Source organism: Macaca thibetana, chromosome 19 (genome assembly GCF_024542745.1).
Source record: "Macaca thibetana thibetana isolate TM-01 chromosome 19, ASM2454274v1, whole genome shotgun sequence".
NCBI lineage: Eukaryota > Metazoa > Chordata > Mammalia > Primates > Cercopithecidae > Macaca > Macaca thibetana.
The window spans coordinates 26,848,897-26,867,046 of record NC_065596.1 but is presented as its reverse complement, the minus strand read 5'-3'; the positions used below and the strand labels follow the sequence as shown (position 1 = coordinate 26,867,046).

Genomic DNA, 18,150 nt, shown 5'->3' with positions numbered 1-18,150 from the left:
TACTAATTGAAACTTGCTTTAACTGAAGCAAATGCTTTGGAAAGATTCAGTATAGCTGAATCAGCAAAGAGACATTGTTCTTATTTGCTAGAGGCAAAGCGATGTATTTTTTTTTCCTCAATATTCAATTTTAAAGAATTTATTTTCCCATTTGTGGAGTAACATCATTGTAACATCTACAGTTATTGCAATACCTGCATTGCTTAAAAGAATTCCTAAGAATTTTGTTAAAGCATAGTTTTTTTAAAAAACTGAATCAAAATAAAGTACATTTTATCTCTAAACACTGTGTCATTAAAGTCCACATAACATCCTCTGTAAAATCAATGTGATGTTACAATAATATACATGATCTGATTCTTATCCTAAAGGCTTCTCTGACCATGTATGATATCCAAGATAGATCCAATGCCTTTAATATCAGACTGTAGAGACAGTTATGATCCTAAACAAAAGAAGGAAAAGCTGTATATACAGGACAGCAATATGACAGTTTAGCTATTTGCAGCATCTGCTTGGCGGGGCCAGCCTTCTTCTTCAACTCCAGAGTCATACTCCTCTTCAGAGTATTCTTTCGTTGGAGCCCGGATGTATCCTGGTTCCTTTTTTCCTTCTACTACTTCTTTGTCAACCTCCACACGTACGATATCAGAATTAGGGACTTCAAACATTGGTTCTTGTAACAGTTTTTCCATTATGGACCGAAGGCCTTGTGCACCTGTTTTTCATTCTAGTGCCAATCTGGCTATAGCTTTCAAAGCATCCTCAGTAACATTCAGTTCACACTTATCCATGCTGAATAAGGCCTGGTACTGAGAAATAACAGCATTTCGTGGCTCAGTTAGTACTTGTACAAGTGTTTTCTCATCTAGGCTATGCAATGGAACCACCACAGGCAACTGTCCCACAAACTCAGGAATCATGCCAAACTCAATCAGACCTCTGGCTTCCACATGACGCAATAACCGATCTTTTTCTTCAATGTCTTCGTGAGTATTTGATTCCCCACTTTATTAGCAAGGTCTGCAGCAGCTGTAGCCCTTCTGCCCTTTCCCAGATTAGATGGTGTTCCAAATCCAAGATACTTTTCATTTTTCCTCCTGCTGATGATTCTGTCTAAACCACTGAAAGCACCAGATGCAACAAACAGGATGTTTGTTATATCAACTTGTACTGTTTCTCCATGGAGCTTTCGGGAATTCTTTTCTGGAACATTGACTATTGTGCCTTCTAGTAGTTTTAATAAGCCTTGCTGAACGCCTTCTCCACCTACATTTCATAACTGATGAACGCCTGGCACACTGCCAATCTTATCGACTTTATCAATTCCTTGTTGTGCTTTTTCCACACTGTAATTGGCATCTTGGAGTAGTTTGGCAATCACAGATTCAATATCCTCACCTACGTATCCAGCCTGAGTCATAGTTGTACAGTCACAGACAGCAAAACGGACATCAAGGCATTCAGCTAGGGTTTGTGCCAGCAGAGTTTTACCTGACCCAGTTGGTCCAAGTAGCAAAATATTACTTTTTTCAAGTTTTCTGTCATCATGAGAAGAATCCAATACTTCACCTCCTCATTTTTCCTGAGGTATCTGTTGATTTACCTGTTGCTGCATTGATGCTCCTAAAGCATTACCATGTGGGCTCATTCCAGCAATCTGAAGTAATTTTGTAAATCTGTACTCATCCTCCCGTCTTCTTACTTCTAACTCTCTTGGTGTTAATGATGTCTGCTTCTCAACCTCTGCTTGCTGTCTCAGATTAGCTGGGATATTATTATGTATTCTCTTATAATGATTGTACACAGCAACTGAAAGCACCTTCTTAGCAAATGACTGGCCAACAACATACTTGTCGAGGTAGTTATAAATCTTCTCAGGGGGAGGTGGTGGTTTCTGTTGGAATGCCAATTTTACAGCTTCTGCTGCTGATGCAGTTTCTTTAATTATGCTTTTCTTTGAGTCTGCTTCAGATAGCACAACAAAAAAATGATGACATTTTTCATACTTGACAAAACGGGTGGATGACACAAAGGTCTCTATATGTGTGCACCACTCGCCACATTTAGGATAGCGCAGCTGGTTTCCGCCTTTCCCAGAATTCCCAGGGCCTGATTTCTTACTACTTCCCTCACTTGCTGATTTCTTATTTCCATTTCCAGAACCATCTTTACTTATCCCATCTTTTGAGGCAAAGTATGCTGGTGTTTCTGTAAAAGATCTAAGAGGAGCTCTTCGCAGAATCTGAGTTTCAAATGTCCCAAGTCTTCCTAAAACTGATATATGAATGCGACCACCAGAAATACCTCCCTGCGCGGAGGCGAGTGAGGAGGTGAAGTACAAGCACCGCAGCTGGGCATTTCCGCGGGGCCTAGGCCAGGGCTTCGCCCCGAGGACCCCCGGGTCTCAGCGGTGCGAATCCTGCTCGCAAGGCTCGCTGACTCGGTTCCGAACCCTTCCGCGGGCCCCAGACCCCGTGCAGAGTTCACCTGCCCTGCAGCCAGGCCTTCGCGCTTCTGTGCCCCACAGCCCTCTACTCACCAGAGTAGACACCCAACCCCGCCTCATGATGTATTTTTTTAATTACTAAAATCTAGGATTTCCCAGACTATTACGTAAATGTCCTCAAACTCATAGCACTTTTTACAGAAAACCACAGGTAGATATTGCCAGCAACGCATTATCAATATTATCTGGTGTTGTTGCCAGAAAGACAATGAGAGCTCTTTTCTGTAAGCTCACACTCACAGAGAAAATCCTTTGGTATGTCTTAAAAGATTGGGAAATGAACAATCCAAAAATAGAATTACCAGTCCCACTTACAACATCAACAAAAGGAAAAATGGACCCATCCTCAGTCACCAAGACTTGAGAACAGAGAGTGGCAGCTCCTTCACACAGGTGGCAGAGAAAGGAAGCTGTCAGCCAGGGAGCCTCCTGGAGTATACCTGAGATGGGCAGAACTGGGGACATCAGTTCTCTACAGCAACACTGCAATGAGGAGCTGGAGTGACCTAGAAAAAATTCCAACACTTTTTGCTGGTGAGTGGCTCTACTCATTCATTCATCCCTGTTGCTGGTTCCCTTCTTGAAGCTTGAAAATAATCTGAACTTTGCATGTCAAGAGCTGCTGGCCTCCTCCCAGATATTAATTTTCTGTATTGGCTAGGTATTGGCTGCAAACACAAGATTAGATTACACAGAGAGTTGGGGAGTGAAACTGCTCCCACTCAGGCTGAGTCACCAGAGTCAGGCTGCATTACCAGACTCACCCCCTCAGAGGTTTCTGGGGTTGATTGACAGCTTGGGTCTGCATAGCTACCTCTCAGAGAACACATTGGCCACAGCTCCCAAGTTGTAGCTGTTTCTGCCTCCCCTGACCCAGAACTGCTACTTCCCTCAACGTTTCCAGTGATTTGTCGCATTTCATTTTGTCTTGTGTTCTCTACTGAAGCTGCCCGATTTTCGTTTTATGTGCCTTACCTGACATTTTGGGGGTTATTCACATTTTGAAAATGTATTTTCATTTTCCCTGTAAGAGAGAGCCTGTGTTTCTGGCTTGCAAACCAGGCTGGAGATGGCACCTTCCCCAGAGCTCAGGAATTCTGGGTGAGGATTGAATGTGGGGAATGTCACGAGATTTAGCCTGCTCCTGTAGGCAAAAGGACCTTTTGAAACACACAAGTGGAGATAGTTAGGTATTTCATACACATAACATAGTTGTGATACAAAAGCCAAAGAAAGACAATCACCAAATATTCTAGGACACTGGTCCTCACTATTAGTATGCATGAGAGCCACTAGCGCTATGGATGAAAATGCAAATTCCTGGGCCTCACTCCCAGGGATTTTGATTCTGTAAATCTGTGGGGAGTCCAGGAATCTGCATATTCAAAAAGCACTTGTATTAGTCAGTTTTCACAGTGCTATGAAGAGCTGCCTGAGGCTGGGTAATTTATAAAGAAAAGAGGTTTAATTGGCTCACAGTTCTGCTTGGCTGGGAAGGTCTCTGGAAATTTACAATCATGGCAGAAGATGAAGGGGAACCAAGGCATATCTTACATGGTGGCAGGCGAGAGAGAGGGAGAAAGTGCCACACTTTTTAACCATCAGATCTCGTGAGAACTCACTCACTATCACGAGAAAAGCATGAGGGAAACTGCCCCCATGATCCAATCACCTCCCATCAGATCCCTCCCTAACACGTGTGGTAATTCAAGGTAAGATTTGGGTGGGGAAACAGAGCCAAACCATATCAGCACCCATGACTTTAATAAATGGAGCTCACCAATAACTTCTGTGAAAATAAAGACTAACCAGATGAGAAAGCAAAGGCCATCTATTCTACAACAAATAAGTCAGCCACCATCACTTCCATTTTGGGAGAGACTCAAAGGCCAGCCGAGCAGTAGGAAAGCTTTACAGTGGAAAAGGTATCATCCTTTTTTTCACATGTTCCCTGATTCGAGGCTGTTGGCATGGGGAAGCTGAGGATAGCTAACTACATGTACGGCATCCTATGTGATTGGTTTAGGGTACATATTTGGCTTTCCTAGGTTGCTCCTAAGTTAGAAACAGGAACAAAAATTTGGGAAGCTGTCAGTTATTAATCAAGTCCTGGCCATTTGGAGCTGACTGTTACTGGAGTTATTGTATAGTTTCCTGGATTGTTACTAGAGATAGTCTGACTTCCTACAAGTGTGACTTACAGCAAGTGGCTTCCTGGGCTATTTATTGTAGAAAAGTGGGTTGATTTCCTAGGCAGGTAGCTGTAGGGCATGAGTCAGAGTTCTGTTTTTATATGTGGTCTGGCCATTGTCTGTATATTTTGTCTGTGTATTTTGTCTCTCATCTCTGAGAAATACAGCCATAAACCAAGCTCTTTTTGTAACACAGAGCAGAACTTCAATACAGGGGACTGCTTTCTTCATTATTGCTGTCATCTATTTGTTGCTGCTTTTTGACAGTGATGATCTCAAGGCAAAAACGGCTGAACATCCTATTTAATTAGGATAGTCCAGGGCTCTAACTTACATGCTTTACACAACCATTGCCTTCTTAGGCATGGCAGATAACAAGCATGGAATATTATTGCTAGTCTTGGCTCTGTGGTGTAAAGTTGGTTTTCATACAGCTCCCAGAAAGCTCTCTATAGACATCAGTGGAGCCAAAAGTCTTCAAGCTTTATCCCATCTTATTTCCCGCTTCTCTTGTGCCCATGGGTCATTATCTTTCCTGTGACAACGGACATTAAAGATAAATCTTGGTTTTCTCTCTTTATGCCTTCCACAATGCTTATCTTCTTTGTCGTAATCCTGGATTACATGGAATCCATTTGTTCAGTCAAAATGGAAGTTTCCAAATGTCCCCACAATTGATCCTTTCCCATTTTTGTTAGTGCTTTGGAAATTGTTGAATACATCCAACAACAGTCTGAACAAAACGGCATACCAGGAAAGTGCAGAACACATTCTGTCTGGAGGAGTGGTAGTGAGTGCTAGGTCTTCATTTTGTCTACCAATGTCTTTTCATCTCCCTCTAAGAGAGGACGGAATGCTTTTTGCCTCTGTAGAATCATTCTATGATGTGTTGACCAGCAGTCTGGGTCTCATCTCAGATGTATTTCACACACTCTATGACTGCTGTGTTTTAGTCACGATATTTATTGCTGCCCTGATGAAAAGATGGAATGCAATGGGGATTTTTCTCCTATGGGTGCACCCAAAAAGAAATTCTCTCTCAATTTATTAATGGATTTTTTCTTTTTTCCAAGAAAATTCCATTTGTATTTCAATTAGTATTAAAACAAACTTACAAGTGTTTTGAAGGAATTGACCTCTTCCCTAAAATGTACCTTTCCATTCTGAGCAGCAGCTCTAATGTACTGTATTTCCTTGACACCATCACTAAGTATGAGCCACATCATCAATTTGATAGCAGATTTGTAAAAACCAAACCAAAACATTACATTACATCCAGAATGTGATGATTCTTCCAAATCACTTTCAGCCATTGGCAACAATCACAGTGACAGGCTGTCTACTCCCACTCCTGCTCCCCAGGCTTAAGCTATCAGAAAATCTGTTCTCTAATATATTTGGAAGTTCTAAGGTCAAACAACTTTCAGGGCTGCTTGATTCAGCTGCTCATCCATGTCCTCAAGGTCCCAGCTTGTGTTCATCTCGGCTTTGTGGTCGTGACTGTACTGGTTTCACCTCCAGGCTCCTGGCACACGGATGCAACAGTTTTGGTATCACATCCAAACACAGCAATGTCCAGAGATCCAAAGAGATTCTCAGTCTTTTTCTTAGGAAGGAGGGACCTTCCTAGAAGCCCCATAGCTTTTTTCCTTTCTCATTGGAAAAACAGGGTCACTAGTTCACTCTGAAACCAATTGCTGACATGGGGTGGGGGCCACTATAATTATTTAAGGCCAAACAGAATGTACCCTCAGGTGGTGGTGTTGGTGGTTTTTGTCATAATTGCAGATCTTGGACCTCCAAAATAAATGTGAAGCACAACAAAGAATACTTGCCTATTAGTTAGATTGCTTAATGTAAACTCTCAGTTTTGTTGAATTAGTATTATTGGAAATTAAACTGCCTTTTGAAAGTTAGATGGGAGCTTCTGACACATAGACGCTCAGCATCTCAGGGATAAATCTTCATAAAAGAATAAACTGGTCACTCCAATTTCTCCTAGCTTTGAAAGTCGTAGAGTCTATTCTGGAGGACTATTTAATGAAGCAGTTTTGAATGCAACAGGAAAAGTTCCATGTAACAAAGTTTTATGTTTCACTGCTTCATCATATGTAATATTTTTTATTTTTATTTTTTATTTGTACAGACTTGGAGTGTACATTTACAGGTTTGTTACAAGGATATACTTCATAATGGTGAGGTTTGGGTTTCTATTAATAGATTTTTCTAATAGCAAAACTTGTTTTTGTGTTAGTCGGTGGCTCAATTGATCATCTAGGATTAGATACACATGTTAACACCAGTCTCAGCTAGAGGGCTGGCAGTAAACCTGATTGGTATCTATGCTCATAACAATACCTGTTGAGCTTCTCAATGAAGATGTCACTCATCTGATCATAGCCATTTGCATCTTATACACGGACACCATGACTGTGAAAGAGTCACAGCCATTAATGAGGCATGAATGCTAGAAGAAAGATGTATTTCCATATGTTTTGGCAGAGACACTTGGCAATGTGGGTGTGATCACATCCATTATGCTCACAGAGCAGTGTGGGTGGTTCATTGCTTAACTCTTCTATTCCTTTTTATTGCCACATGAATACTTCTCAGTGTTGTCCCATTAACTAAAGATGCCTGTGAGGTTATCAGGTCATCCTTTTGAGACTACCACCAGAATATCCAACAGATATACATACTACTTTTAAAAACTGAAGGCTTCGGCCGGGCGCGGTGGCTCACGCCTGTAATCCCAACACTTTGGGAGGCCGAGACGGGCGGATCACAAGGTCAGGAGATCGAGACCATCCTGGCTAACACGGTGAAACCCCGTCTCTACTAAAAATACAAAAAATTAGCCGGGCATGGTGGTGGGTGCCTGCAGTCCCAGCTACTCAGGAGGCTGAGTCAGGGGAATGGCATGAACCTGGGTGGCGGAGCTTGCAGTGAGCCGAGATCGCACCACTGCACTCCAGCCTGGGCGACAGCGCAAGACTCCATCTCAAAAAAAAAAAAAACCAAAAAAAAAAAAAAAAAAAAAAAAACTGAAGACTTCATATTACACTGAGACCTTCACTTTTTGATATCATTCTGCCACTATTGGGACAGGACCAACTGATATAGAGGTGACATCCAATGTGCTGAAACAAAGAATAGCACTGCAAGTTATAGGAGTAAAGACCCTAGAGTAAACAATTTAACAATTCAAGTGGAAAAAGGTTACTTTCAACATATGTCTGATCTAAGAACTGGATTTTATAATGTTCTGGCTATAACAAAACAAACGAAGAGTATGAAGTACTGCAAAAGACAGTATTTACATCATGTAAGATAACTCAACAACTACCCTGGGGCATGAGCAATAAAGAATAAATGACTCAGTATTTATGTTGCTGGAGGTAAAAAAATTGCACACAATTATACAGAAACATGTCACCATATTTAAAAAAAATAATAAAGCTCCTCATTATTAAATCAAGGAGTCTTTCTTACAGGAAATTTAAATACAGAGTGAAACATTAATTGTAGAAGTAAAATAATTGTTATTTGAATTACATATATAAACAGAAGTTTAAAATGTAAGTGAACATGGTATATCATATCATCTTGGAAAACAGACAAATAATAATGAGTTCTAATGAAGACCAAAATCACTTCTGGGTGTTTACTTCTTGTCAGAAGGTATCTCCACTATAAACTGTATTTGCATGCTTAAACACCTACAGTAAAGGTTGAACAACTTTTTGCATAGCCTAAGGATAAAATAGGAAAAAAGTTATATTTTATGGATTCTCTGTAAATAAAAGTAGTTCCTAATTATAACTTAAGTCCATTAAGTAAACTCTACATTGCCACTTTTACTGTATACTAAACTATTTGGGAAAATTTCAGCCACTGATATGAAATAAGCAATGAGAATATGAAAGTGTAACATTACAGTTTTTGATGTATCCTAAAACCAATCCTGGAGAGCCACAGGGGGCAAGGGGAGCTCCCATCCCCAGCCAAAAAAAGCAGTGAGTGATTGTGTTGTTGCAGAAACCAGGAGGATCAGAGAGACCTCAGGGTGAAATATTGGAGGATCTTTATTGAGTGCATTCAGACCCAGCAGACTTAATGTCCAAAAACTGGGCCCTGAACAAAGACAGGGTCTTGCTTATATACCTTCTTCTGAGTGGCATAAAAGTGAATGTAAAGAAGAAGAACAAAGGCAGTTTATCAAACAGTGACAGGCTCATAACTCAGGTTTATATATGTCTCTTGCTCTGTGGCCCCTACGGCTGTTATCTAGCTTTTGCTAAAGGAGTCTTGCCCAAACTTATGTCCTTTGCTGTGGTGCCTAGATGGCTACAATCTAGGATCACTCGAGCATGTCCTGTGACCTTTGTTATGCAGCTCAGATGAAAAACAGAAACTTACAGGTATTAGTGTCAGGCCTGTGAGCCCAAGCTAAGCCATCATATCTCCTGTGACCCGCAGGTATACATTCAGATGGCCTGAAGCAACTGAAGATCCACAAAAGAAGTGACAATAGCCAATTCCTGCCTTAACTGATGATATTCCACCATTATGATTTGTTCTTGCCCCACCCTAACTGATCAACTGACTTTGTGACAATATACCCTCCCTGCCCTTGCGATAATGTACTTTGTGATATTCCCCACCCTTATGAATCATACTTTGTATGATACACTCTCCTCATCCTTGGGAAGGTAATTTGTAATATTCTCCCCTGCCATTAAGAAGGTATTTTGTAATATTCTCCCCACCCTTGAGAATGTACTTTGTAAGATCCACCCCCTGCCCACAAAAAATTGCTCCTAACTCCATTGCCTATTCCAAACCTATAAGAACTAATGATAATCCCACCACCCTTTGCTGACTCTCTTTTCAGGCTCAGCCTGCCCATAACCAGGTGATTAAAAAGCTTTATTGCTCACACAAAGCCTGTTTGGTGGTCTCTTCACATGGACGCATGTGACATTTGGTGCTGAAGACCCTTCAGGAGATCAGTCCCCTGTCCTCACCCTCACTCCATGAGGAGATCCACCTACCACCTTGGGTCCTCAGACCAACCAGCCCAAGGAACATCTCACCAATTTCAAATCAGGTAAGTCGTCTTTTCACTATCTTCTCCAATCTCTCTTGCTATCCCTCCACCCTTCAATCTCCCCTTTCCTTAATTTTAGTTCCTTTCCCTTTCTGGTAGAGACAAAGGACACATCTTTTATCCATAAACTCAAAACTCCGGCGCTGGTCACGCATTCAGGAAGACAGTCTTCCCATGGTGTTTAATCACTGTGGGGATGCTTGCCTGATTATTAACCCACATTTCAGAGGTGTCTGATCACTGTGGGAATGCCTGCCTTGATCCCTCACCTTGGTGGCAAGTACCACCTCCCCTGGGTGGCAAGTACCACCCCACCTCCTCCATGTCTCTACCGTCTCTTTTCTCTGGGCTTGCATCCTTCACTATGGGCAAACATTCACCCTCCATTCCTCCTTCTTCTCCTTTAGCCTGTGTTCTCAAGAACTTAAACCCTCTTCAATTCTCACCTGATCTAAAACCTAAGCATTTTATTTTCTTCTGCAACATTGCTTGGCCCCAATACAACCTTGATAATGGCTCTAAATGGCCAGAAAATGGCATTTTTGATTTCTCCATTCTACAAGACCTAAATAATTTTTGTTGAAAAATGGGCAAACGGTCTCAGGTGCCTGACATCCAGGCATTCTTTTACACATTGGTCCCTCCCTAGTCTCTGCTCCCAATGTGACTCATCCCAAATCTTTCTTCCTTCTCTCCTGTCTGTTCCTTCAGTTTCCACCTCAAGTTCTGAGTTCTTTGAATCCTCCTTTTCTACAGACTCATCTGACCTCTCCCCTCCTCCCCAGGCTGCTCCTCGCCAGGCCAAGGCAGGTCCCAATTCTTCCTCAGCCTCCGCTCCCCAGCCCTATAATCCTTCTTTCACCTGCCCTTTTCATACCTGGTCTGGCTTACAGTTTCATACCATAACTAGCCCTCCCCCACCTGCCCAACAATTTCCTCTTAAAGAGGTGGCTGGAGCTAAAGGAACAGTCAAGATTAATGCTCCTTTTTCTCTATCAGACCATTCCCAAATCAGTTAGCATTTAGGCTCTTTTTTACCAAATATAAAAATCCAGCCCAGTTCATGGCCCATTTGGCAACAACCCTTAGATGCTTTACTGCCTTAGACCCAGAGGGGCCAGAAGGCCGTCTTATTCTCAATATGCATTTTATTACCCAATCCACTCCCGACATTAGAAAAAGCTCCACAAATTAGATTCCAGCCCTCAAACCCCACAACAGGACTTAATTAACCTCGCCTTCAAGGTGTACAATAATAAAAAAAAGAGGCAGCCAAGTGGCAATGTATTTCTGAGTTGCAATTACTTGCCTCCACTGTGAGAGAAAGCCCAGCTACATCTCCAGCACACAAGAACTTTGAAACACCTAAATTGCAGCGGTCAGGCATTCCTCCAGGACCTCCTCCCCCAGGATCTTGCTTCAAGTGCTGGAAATCTGGCCACTGGGCCAGGGAATGCCTGCAGCCTGGGATTCCTCCTAAGCTGTGTCCCATCTGTGTGGGACCCCACTGGAAATCGGACTGTCCAACTTGCCCAGCAGCCACTCCCAGAGCCCCTGAAACTCTGACCCAAGACTGACTGACTCCTTCCCAGATCTTCTCAGCTTAGTGGTTGAAGACTGATGCTGCCTGATCACCGTGGAAACCTCCTGGACCATCAAGAGCTTTGGGTAACTCTTACAGTGAAGGGTAAGTCCATCCCTTTCTTAATCAATATGGAGGCTACCCACTCCACATTACCTTCTTTCCAAGGGCCTGTTTCCCTTACCTCCACAACTGTTGTGGGTATTGACAGCCAGGCTGCTAGACCCCTCAAAACTCCCCCACTCTGGTGCCAACTTGGACAACATTCTTTTATGCGTTCCTTTTTAGTTATCCGCACCCGCCCAGTTCCCTTATTAGGTCAAGACATTTTCACAAAATTATCTGCTACCCTGACTATTCCTGGGCTACAACCACACCTCACTGCCACCCTTTTCCCCAGTTCAAAGCCTCCTTCACATCCTCCCCTTGTATCTCCCTACCTTAATCGACAAGTACGGGATACCTCTACTCCCTCCTTGGCAACCAATCATGCACCCCTTATCATCCCATTAAAACCTAATCACCCTTACCCTGCTCAATGCCAATATCCCATCCCACAGCAGGCTTTAAAAAGGTTAAAGCCTGTTATCACCAGCCTGTTACAACATGGCCTCTTAAAAGTCTACAAACTCTCCTTACAACTCTCCTGTCCTACCTGTCCAAAAACCGGACAAGTCTTACAGGCTGGTCCAAGATCTTCATCTTATCAACCAAATTGTCTTGCCTATCCACCCCGTGGTGACAAACCCATATACTCTCCTATCCTCAATACCTCCCTCCACAACCCATTATTCTGTTCTGGATCTCAAACATGCTTTCTTTACTATTCCTTTACACCCTTCATCCCAGCCTCTCTTTACTTTCACTTGGACTGACCCTGACACCCATCAGTCCTAGCAACTTACCTGGGCTGTACTGCCACAAGGCTTTAGGGACAGCCCCCATTACTTCAGTCAAGCCCTTTCTCATGATTTACTTTCTTTCCATCCATCTGCTTCTTACCTTATTCAATATTTTGACAACCCTCTACTTTATAGCCCATCCTACAAATCTTCCCAACAGGACACCCTCCTGCTCCTCCAACATCTGTTCTCAAAAGGATATCGTGTATCACCCTCTAAAGCCCAAATTTCTTCCTCATCCGTTACCTATCTTGGCATCTTTCTTCATGAAAACACACGTGCTCTCCCTGCTGATCGTGTCCGGCTAATCTCTCAAACCCCAACCCCTTCTACGAAACAACTCCTTTCCTTCCTAGGCATGGTTAGGTACCTTCTCCTTTGGATACCTGGTTTTGCCATCCTGACTAAACCATTATATAAACTCTACCTGACTTCAAACTATACTACAAGGCTACAACATGGTACTGGTACCAAAACAGACACACAGACCAATGGAACAGAATAGAGATCTCAGAAATAAGTCCACACATCTATAACCATCTGATCTTTGACAAACCTGACACAAACAAGAAATGGGGAAAGGATTCCCTATTTAATAAATGGTGCTGGGAAAACTGGCTAGCCATATGCATAAAATTGAAACTGGACCCCTTCCTTACATCTTACACAAAAATTAACTCAAGATGGATTAGAGACTTAAATGTAAAACCCCAAACCCAAAAACTTCTATTAAAACCCTAGAAGAAAATCTAGGCAACACCATTCAGGACATAGGCATGGAAAAAGATTTCATGACCAAAACACCAAAAGCAGTTGCAACAAAAGCAAAATTGACAAATGGGACCTAATTAAAGACCTTCTGCACAGCAAAAGAAACTATCATCAGAGTGAACAGACAAACTACAGAATGGGAGAATGTTTTTGCAATCTATTCATCTGACAAAGGTCTAATATCCAGAATCTACAAGGAACTTAAACAAATTTACAAGAAAAAAAAACCCATCAAAAAGTAGGCAAAGGATATGAACATACAATTCTCAAAAGAAGACATTTATGTGACACACAAACATATGAAAAAAAAGCTCAACATCACTGATCATTAGAGAAATGCAAATCAAAATCACAAGATGCCATATCATGCCAGTCAAAATGGTGATTATTTAAAAAGTCAAGAAACAACGGTTGCTGGCAAGGCTGTGGAGAAACAGGAATGCTTTTATACTATTGGTGGGAATGTAAATTAGTTCAACAATTGTGGAAAACAGTGGCAATTCCTCAAGGATCTAGAACTAGAAGTACCATTTGACCCAGCATTCCCATTACTGGGTATAAACACAAAGGAATATAAATTATTCTATTAAAAAGATACATGCACACGTATGTTTACTGCAGCACTATTCACAATAGCAAAGACATGGAATCAGCCCAAATGTCCATCAATGATAGACTAGATAAAGAAAACACGGCACACATACACTATGGAATACTATGCAGCCATAAAAAGGAATGAGATCATGTCCTTTGCAGGGACATAGATGAAGCTGGAAGCCATTATCCTCAGCAAACTAACACAGGAACAGAAAACCAAACACTGCATGTTCTCACTCATAAGTGGGAGCTGAACAGTTAGAACATATGGACACAGAGAGGGGAATAGCACACACTGGGGCCTGTCAGTGGGGGCAGAGGAAGGGAAAGCATCAGGATAAATAGCTAATGCATGAAGGGCTTAATACTAGGTGATGGGTTGATAGGTGCAGCAAACCACCATGGCACATGTTTACCTATGTAACAAACCTGCACATCCTGCACATGTATCCAAGAACTTAAAATAAAATTTAAAAACAGAAAAAAAAAGAAAAATAAAAAAACAAAATTACAACAAAACAAAAACTGATTGGGGTGAGGTAATGGAGACTTTCACTTGAATAGAACACATATATTCATACACTGCTTATCCAATAAAATCAATCTAAATATTTTTTTAAAACCAACCCCTCTGCAAAATAAATTTTCTTACTTTTGATTAAAAAGGAAAACTCAATTGGCCATTTTTGTGTGGGTCTATTTCTGGATATTCCATTACGTTCCATCGATCTGTATGTTCTTCCATTCACCAATAAGATACCATCTTGATTACTACACCTTTATAAAAGCCTCAGAATCAGGTCCCTAAACTTGGTTCTTCTTTTACAAAATTGTCTTGGCGGCCGGGCGCGGTGGCTCAAGCCTGTAATCCCAGCACTTTGGGAGGCCGAGACGGGCGGATCACGAGGTCAGGAGTTCGAGACCATCCTGGCTAACACGGTGAAACCCCGTCTCTACTAAAAAATACAAAAAACTAGCCGGGCGAGGTGGTGGGCGCCTGTAGTCCCGGCTACTCGGGAGGCTGAGGCAGGAGAAGGGCGTAAAAACCCGGGAGGCGGAGCTTGCAGTGAGCTGAGATCCGGCCACTGCACTCCACCCTGGGCGACATAGCGAGACTCCGTCTCAAAAAAAAAAAAAAAAAAAAAAAAAAAATTGTCTTGGCTATTCTAGTTCTTTTGCCTTTCCTTACACATTTGAGAATCAGCTTTACAATATGACTCCCCCCCAAAAAAAAATCCTCCCAGGCTGTTAGGTTTGCTTTGAATGTACATATCAAGGTGAAGAATACTGACATCTAACAATGAGTCTTCCAGTCCATGGCTATAGTATATCTCTCCATTGATTTAGATCTTTATGTCCCAGTTTTTGAACTTTTCCGCATACAGATCCACACACATTTTGTTTGATTCAGGCATAGATATTTAATTTTTGATACCCTTTTAAATTACTTTTAATTTCAAATTTGAATTGTTCAAAGAGACAGTGAACAATTCAAATGTGAATTGTTCCACAGACGATTGTTTATAGTCTATAGAAATATATTTTATTACTTTATATTAATTGACTTGGTAGTCTGTGAACTTGCTAACCTTATTTATTTGTCCTATGAATTCTTTATAGATTCCCTGGGATTTTCTACATCGGCAATAATGTCTGTGAATAGACAGTTCATCACTTATTTTCCAATCTGTATGCGTTTTTGCCTCATTACACTAGTTAGGACTTCCCGTACAAAAATGAATAGAAGTGGTGAAAATAGACTCCCTTGCCTTGTTCCCGACCTTAGGAGGAAAACATTCCATCTTTACCATTAAATATGATGTTAGCTGTAGGATTTTTGTAGATGCCTTTTACAAAGTTAAGCAAGTTCCCTGATATTTCTAGTTTTCTGAGAATGCATTTTATTCTGCTTATGAATGTTTTAATTGCTCAGAAACCCATATACACTTCCAGTGAGATATTAATGTCTTAAGTTTTATATTTTGATCACCATTACAGAAATTATTAATAGATGCATTTTATAAACCTGAGGTTTTCATAATCATAAAAGCAATTTCCTCATCAATTGTCCAACTGCTTCAAATATCAAGGTCTTTAAGCAAAGATCTTCAGAAAATTTTATAAGTAAAAATAAATTACCAATAAAGAGAGGCAGCTTCTAGTAAATAAATATTTAGTTGTTATTAAACTAATATTTAATTTTAATTTCCTTACAGACTTAAGTTTATTAGCTTGAGGCGAACTTTATTAGTTAAAAATTATTTATCGTTTTGAAGTTTTAAAAATATAATTTTGTCAATTTTAAATTGTCACTTTTCTGGTTGAGGCTACCTTAGACATAAAAAGTATCAAACTAGGCCGGGCGCGGTGGCTCAAGCCTGTAATCCCAGCACTTTGGGAGGCCCAGACGGGCGGATCACAAGGTCAGGAGATCGAGACCATCCTGGCTAACCCGGTGAAACTGCGTCTCTACTAAAAAATACAAAAAACTAGCCGGGCGAGGCGGCGGGCACCTGTAGTCCCAGCTACTCGGGAGGCTGAGGCAGGAGAATGGCGTGAACCCGGGAGGCGGAGCTTGCAGTGAGCTGAGATCCGGCCACTGCACTCCAGCCTGGGCAACAGAGTGAGACTCCATCTCAAAAAAAAAAAAAAAAGTATCAAACTTCCCAAAAACATTTTGGAGTCATTTCTACTTAGAGAGACAGTATGTCCTTTTAAAAGATCAACTGCATTATAACTTAGATTATCTGATAAAATACCAATTTCAAGAAATGGTCAAAAATTAGGTATTACAGACAGGCATGGTGGCTCACACCTGTAATCCTGGCACTTTGGGAGGCTGAGGCAGGAGGATAATTTGAGGCCAGGAGTTCAAGAAATGCCTAGGCAACACAGTGAGATCCCATCTCTACAAAAAAAAAATTTTTTTTTTGAGACAGGGTCTCACTCTGTCACCCAGGCTGGAGTACTAGAGCACAGTGGTGCAATCTCAGCTCACTGCAGCCTCAGCTGCCCAAGTTCAAGTGATTCTCCCACCTTAGCCTCCCGAGTAGCTGGGACTACCAGCACACATCACCAAGCCCAGCTAATTTTTGTATTTTTTGGTAAAGGCAGGGTTTCACCATGTTGACCAGGCTGGTCTCAAACTCCCAACCTCAAGTGATCCACCCGTCTCAGCCTCCCTACATGTTGGGATTACAGGTATGAGCCACCGTGCCTGGCCCAAAAAATATTTTTTTTTTTTGATTAGTCAGGAGTGGTGGTGCGTGCCTATAGTCCCAGTTACTCAGGAGACTGAGGCAGAAGAATCGCTTGAGCCCAGGAGTTTGAGGGTGCAGTGAGCCATCACCACACCACTGCAGGCCAGCCTAGGTGACAGAACAAGACCCCAATCTCTAAAAAACAACAACACAAAGTTAGTCTTGCGTTAAGAAAAGAAACAACCCCAAAATGTGAATCAAGAGCCTTGACAGTGATTGAAAGTAATTATTTAACTTATCTTAAAATCCAGGTTTGAATATAAAAAATGTTTACCAAATGTGCTTAATTTCTCCCCATTATAGAAGAAATGTGACACTTCAAACTTTTGATTATGGTATATGCACTTAATACATTGCATTTTTACAGATTTTAGTCTAACCAGTAATTCAGAAAGGCATTAAAACAAAACATAAATTGAAACTTTATTTTTATATAAAAATTTATCACACTGTTTGAGTTCATTTTTTAAAAATACTTTTGTATTTGTCATTGAAACTGTTGAGGCTCTCAAATTCCATAGCTAATGACTGTGTTTCTTTAGCTGAATAATTCTTTCAACTGAAGACATTAAGTATACAGAGTCATCTTCCAGCTCTTGTAGCTGCTGCTTCTGTGTATTAGCAACAAGAGTATGAAAACAGAAACAATAGGACTCTAAGTTGAACAAAGGCTTTCATTTCATGGTAAGCCTGTTTTACACCTACAATGAGTGACATCAGTCTTTCTTTCTTACAAAACGTATTATAAGTAAAATAGGATATAATAATAGGTTATCTCAGCAACAGAAATATGACTCACAAGTAGAAACAGAAACATGGAAAACACAAGTGCTTCTTCTAACAGAACAATCTGTATACTGATTATTTAAAGTTTTATGACTGTGTATTAATTTCAAAGAAATATGTAGGCCAAGCACCTTACATGCCAAACACCTTACAGAACTGAAGACATTCTAAGTAACAGTTTGCCTATATTCTTTCACAAATATCCCCCCTTAATGGCCTCCTCACACTAAAATGTGATAATAAATACATTTTCATGGAGCCAGGTATGGGGAAACAGAAAAAGAAAGTAATAGTAATTTGAACCGAAGAGAAGATGGTGTGAAAACTGAACTCCTGAAAGCATGACTGGTCTGCTAACCAAGGACATGAATAGTACTAATAAGGAATTTCCTCATTAAAGAGTGAAAGAATGAAACAGCCAATGTAGAAGTGTATACTCTG

General features: G+C 41.1%; 2 protein-coding genes and 1 pseudogene across 2 annotated transcripts in view; 2 read left to right on the top strand and 1 right to left on the bottom strand.

The window, feature by feature from the left end:
* SYMPK (symplekin scaffold protein) overlaps positions 1–18,150 on the top strand; it is a 278,017-nt gene that overhangs the window by 22,153 nt on the left and 237,714 nt on the right. The gene's annotated exons all lie outside the window — the stretch shown is intronic.
* The window catches only part of CCDC8 (coiled-coil domain containing 8), a 323,648-nt gene that overhangs the window by 230,042 nt on the left and 75,456 nt on the right, over positions 1–18,150 (top strand). The window lies entirely within an intron of this gene.
* On the bottom strand, positions 153–12,338 carry LOC126941665 (ATP-dependent Clp protease ATP-binding subunit clpX-like, mitochondrial; annotated as a pseudogene).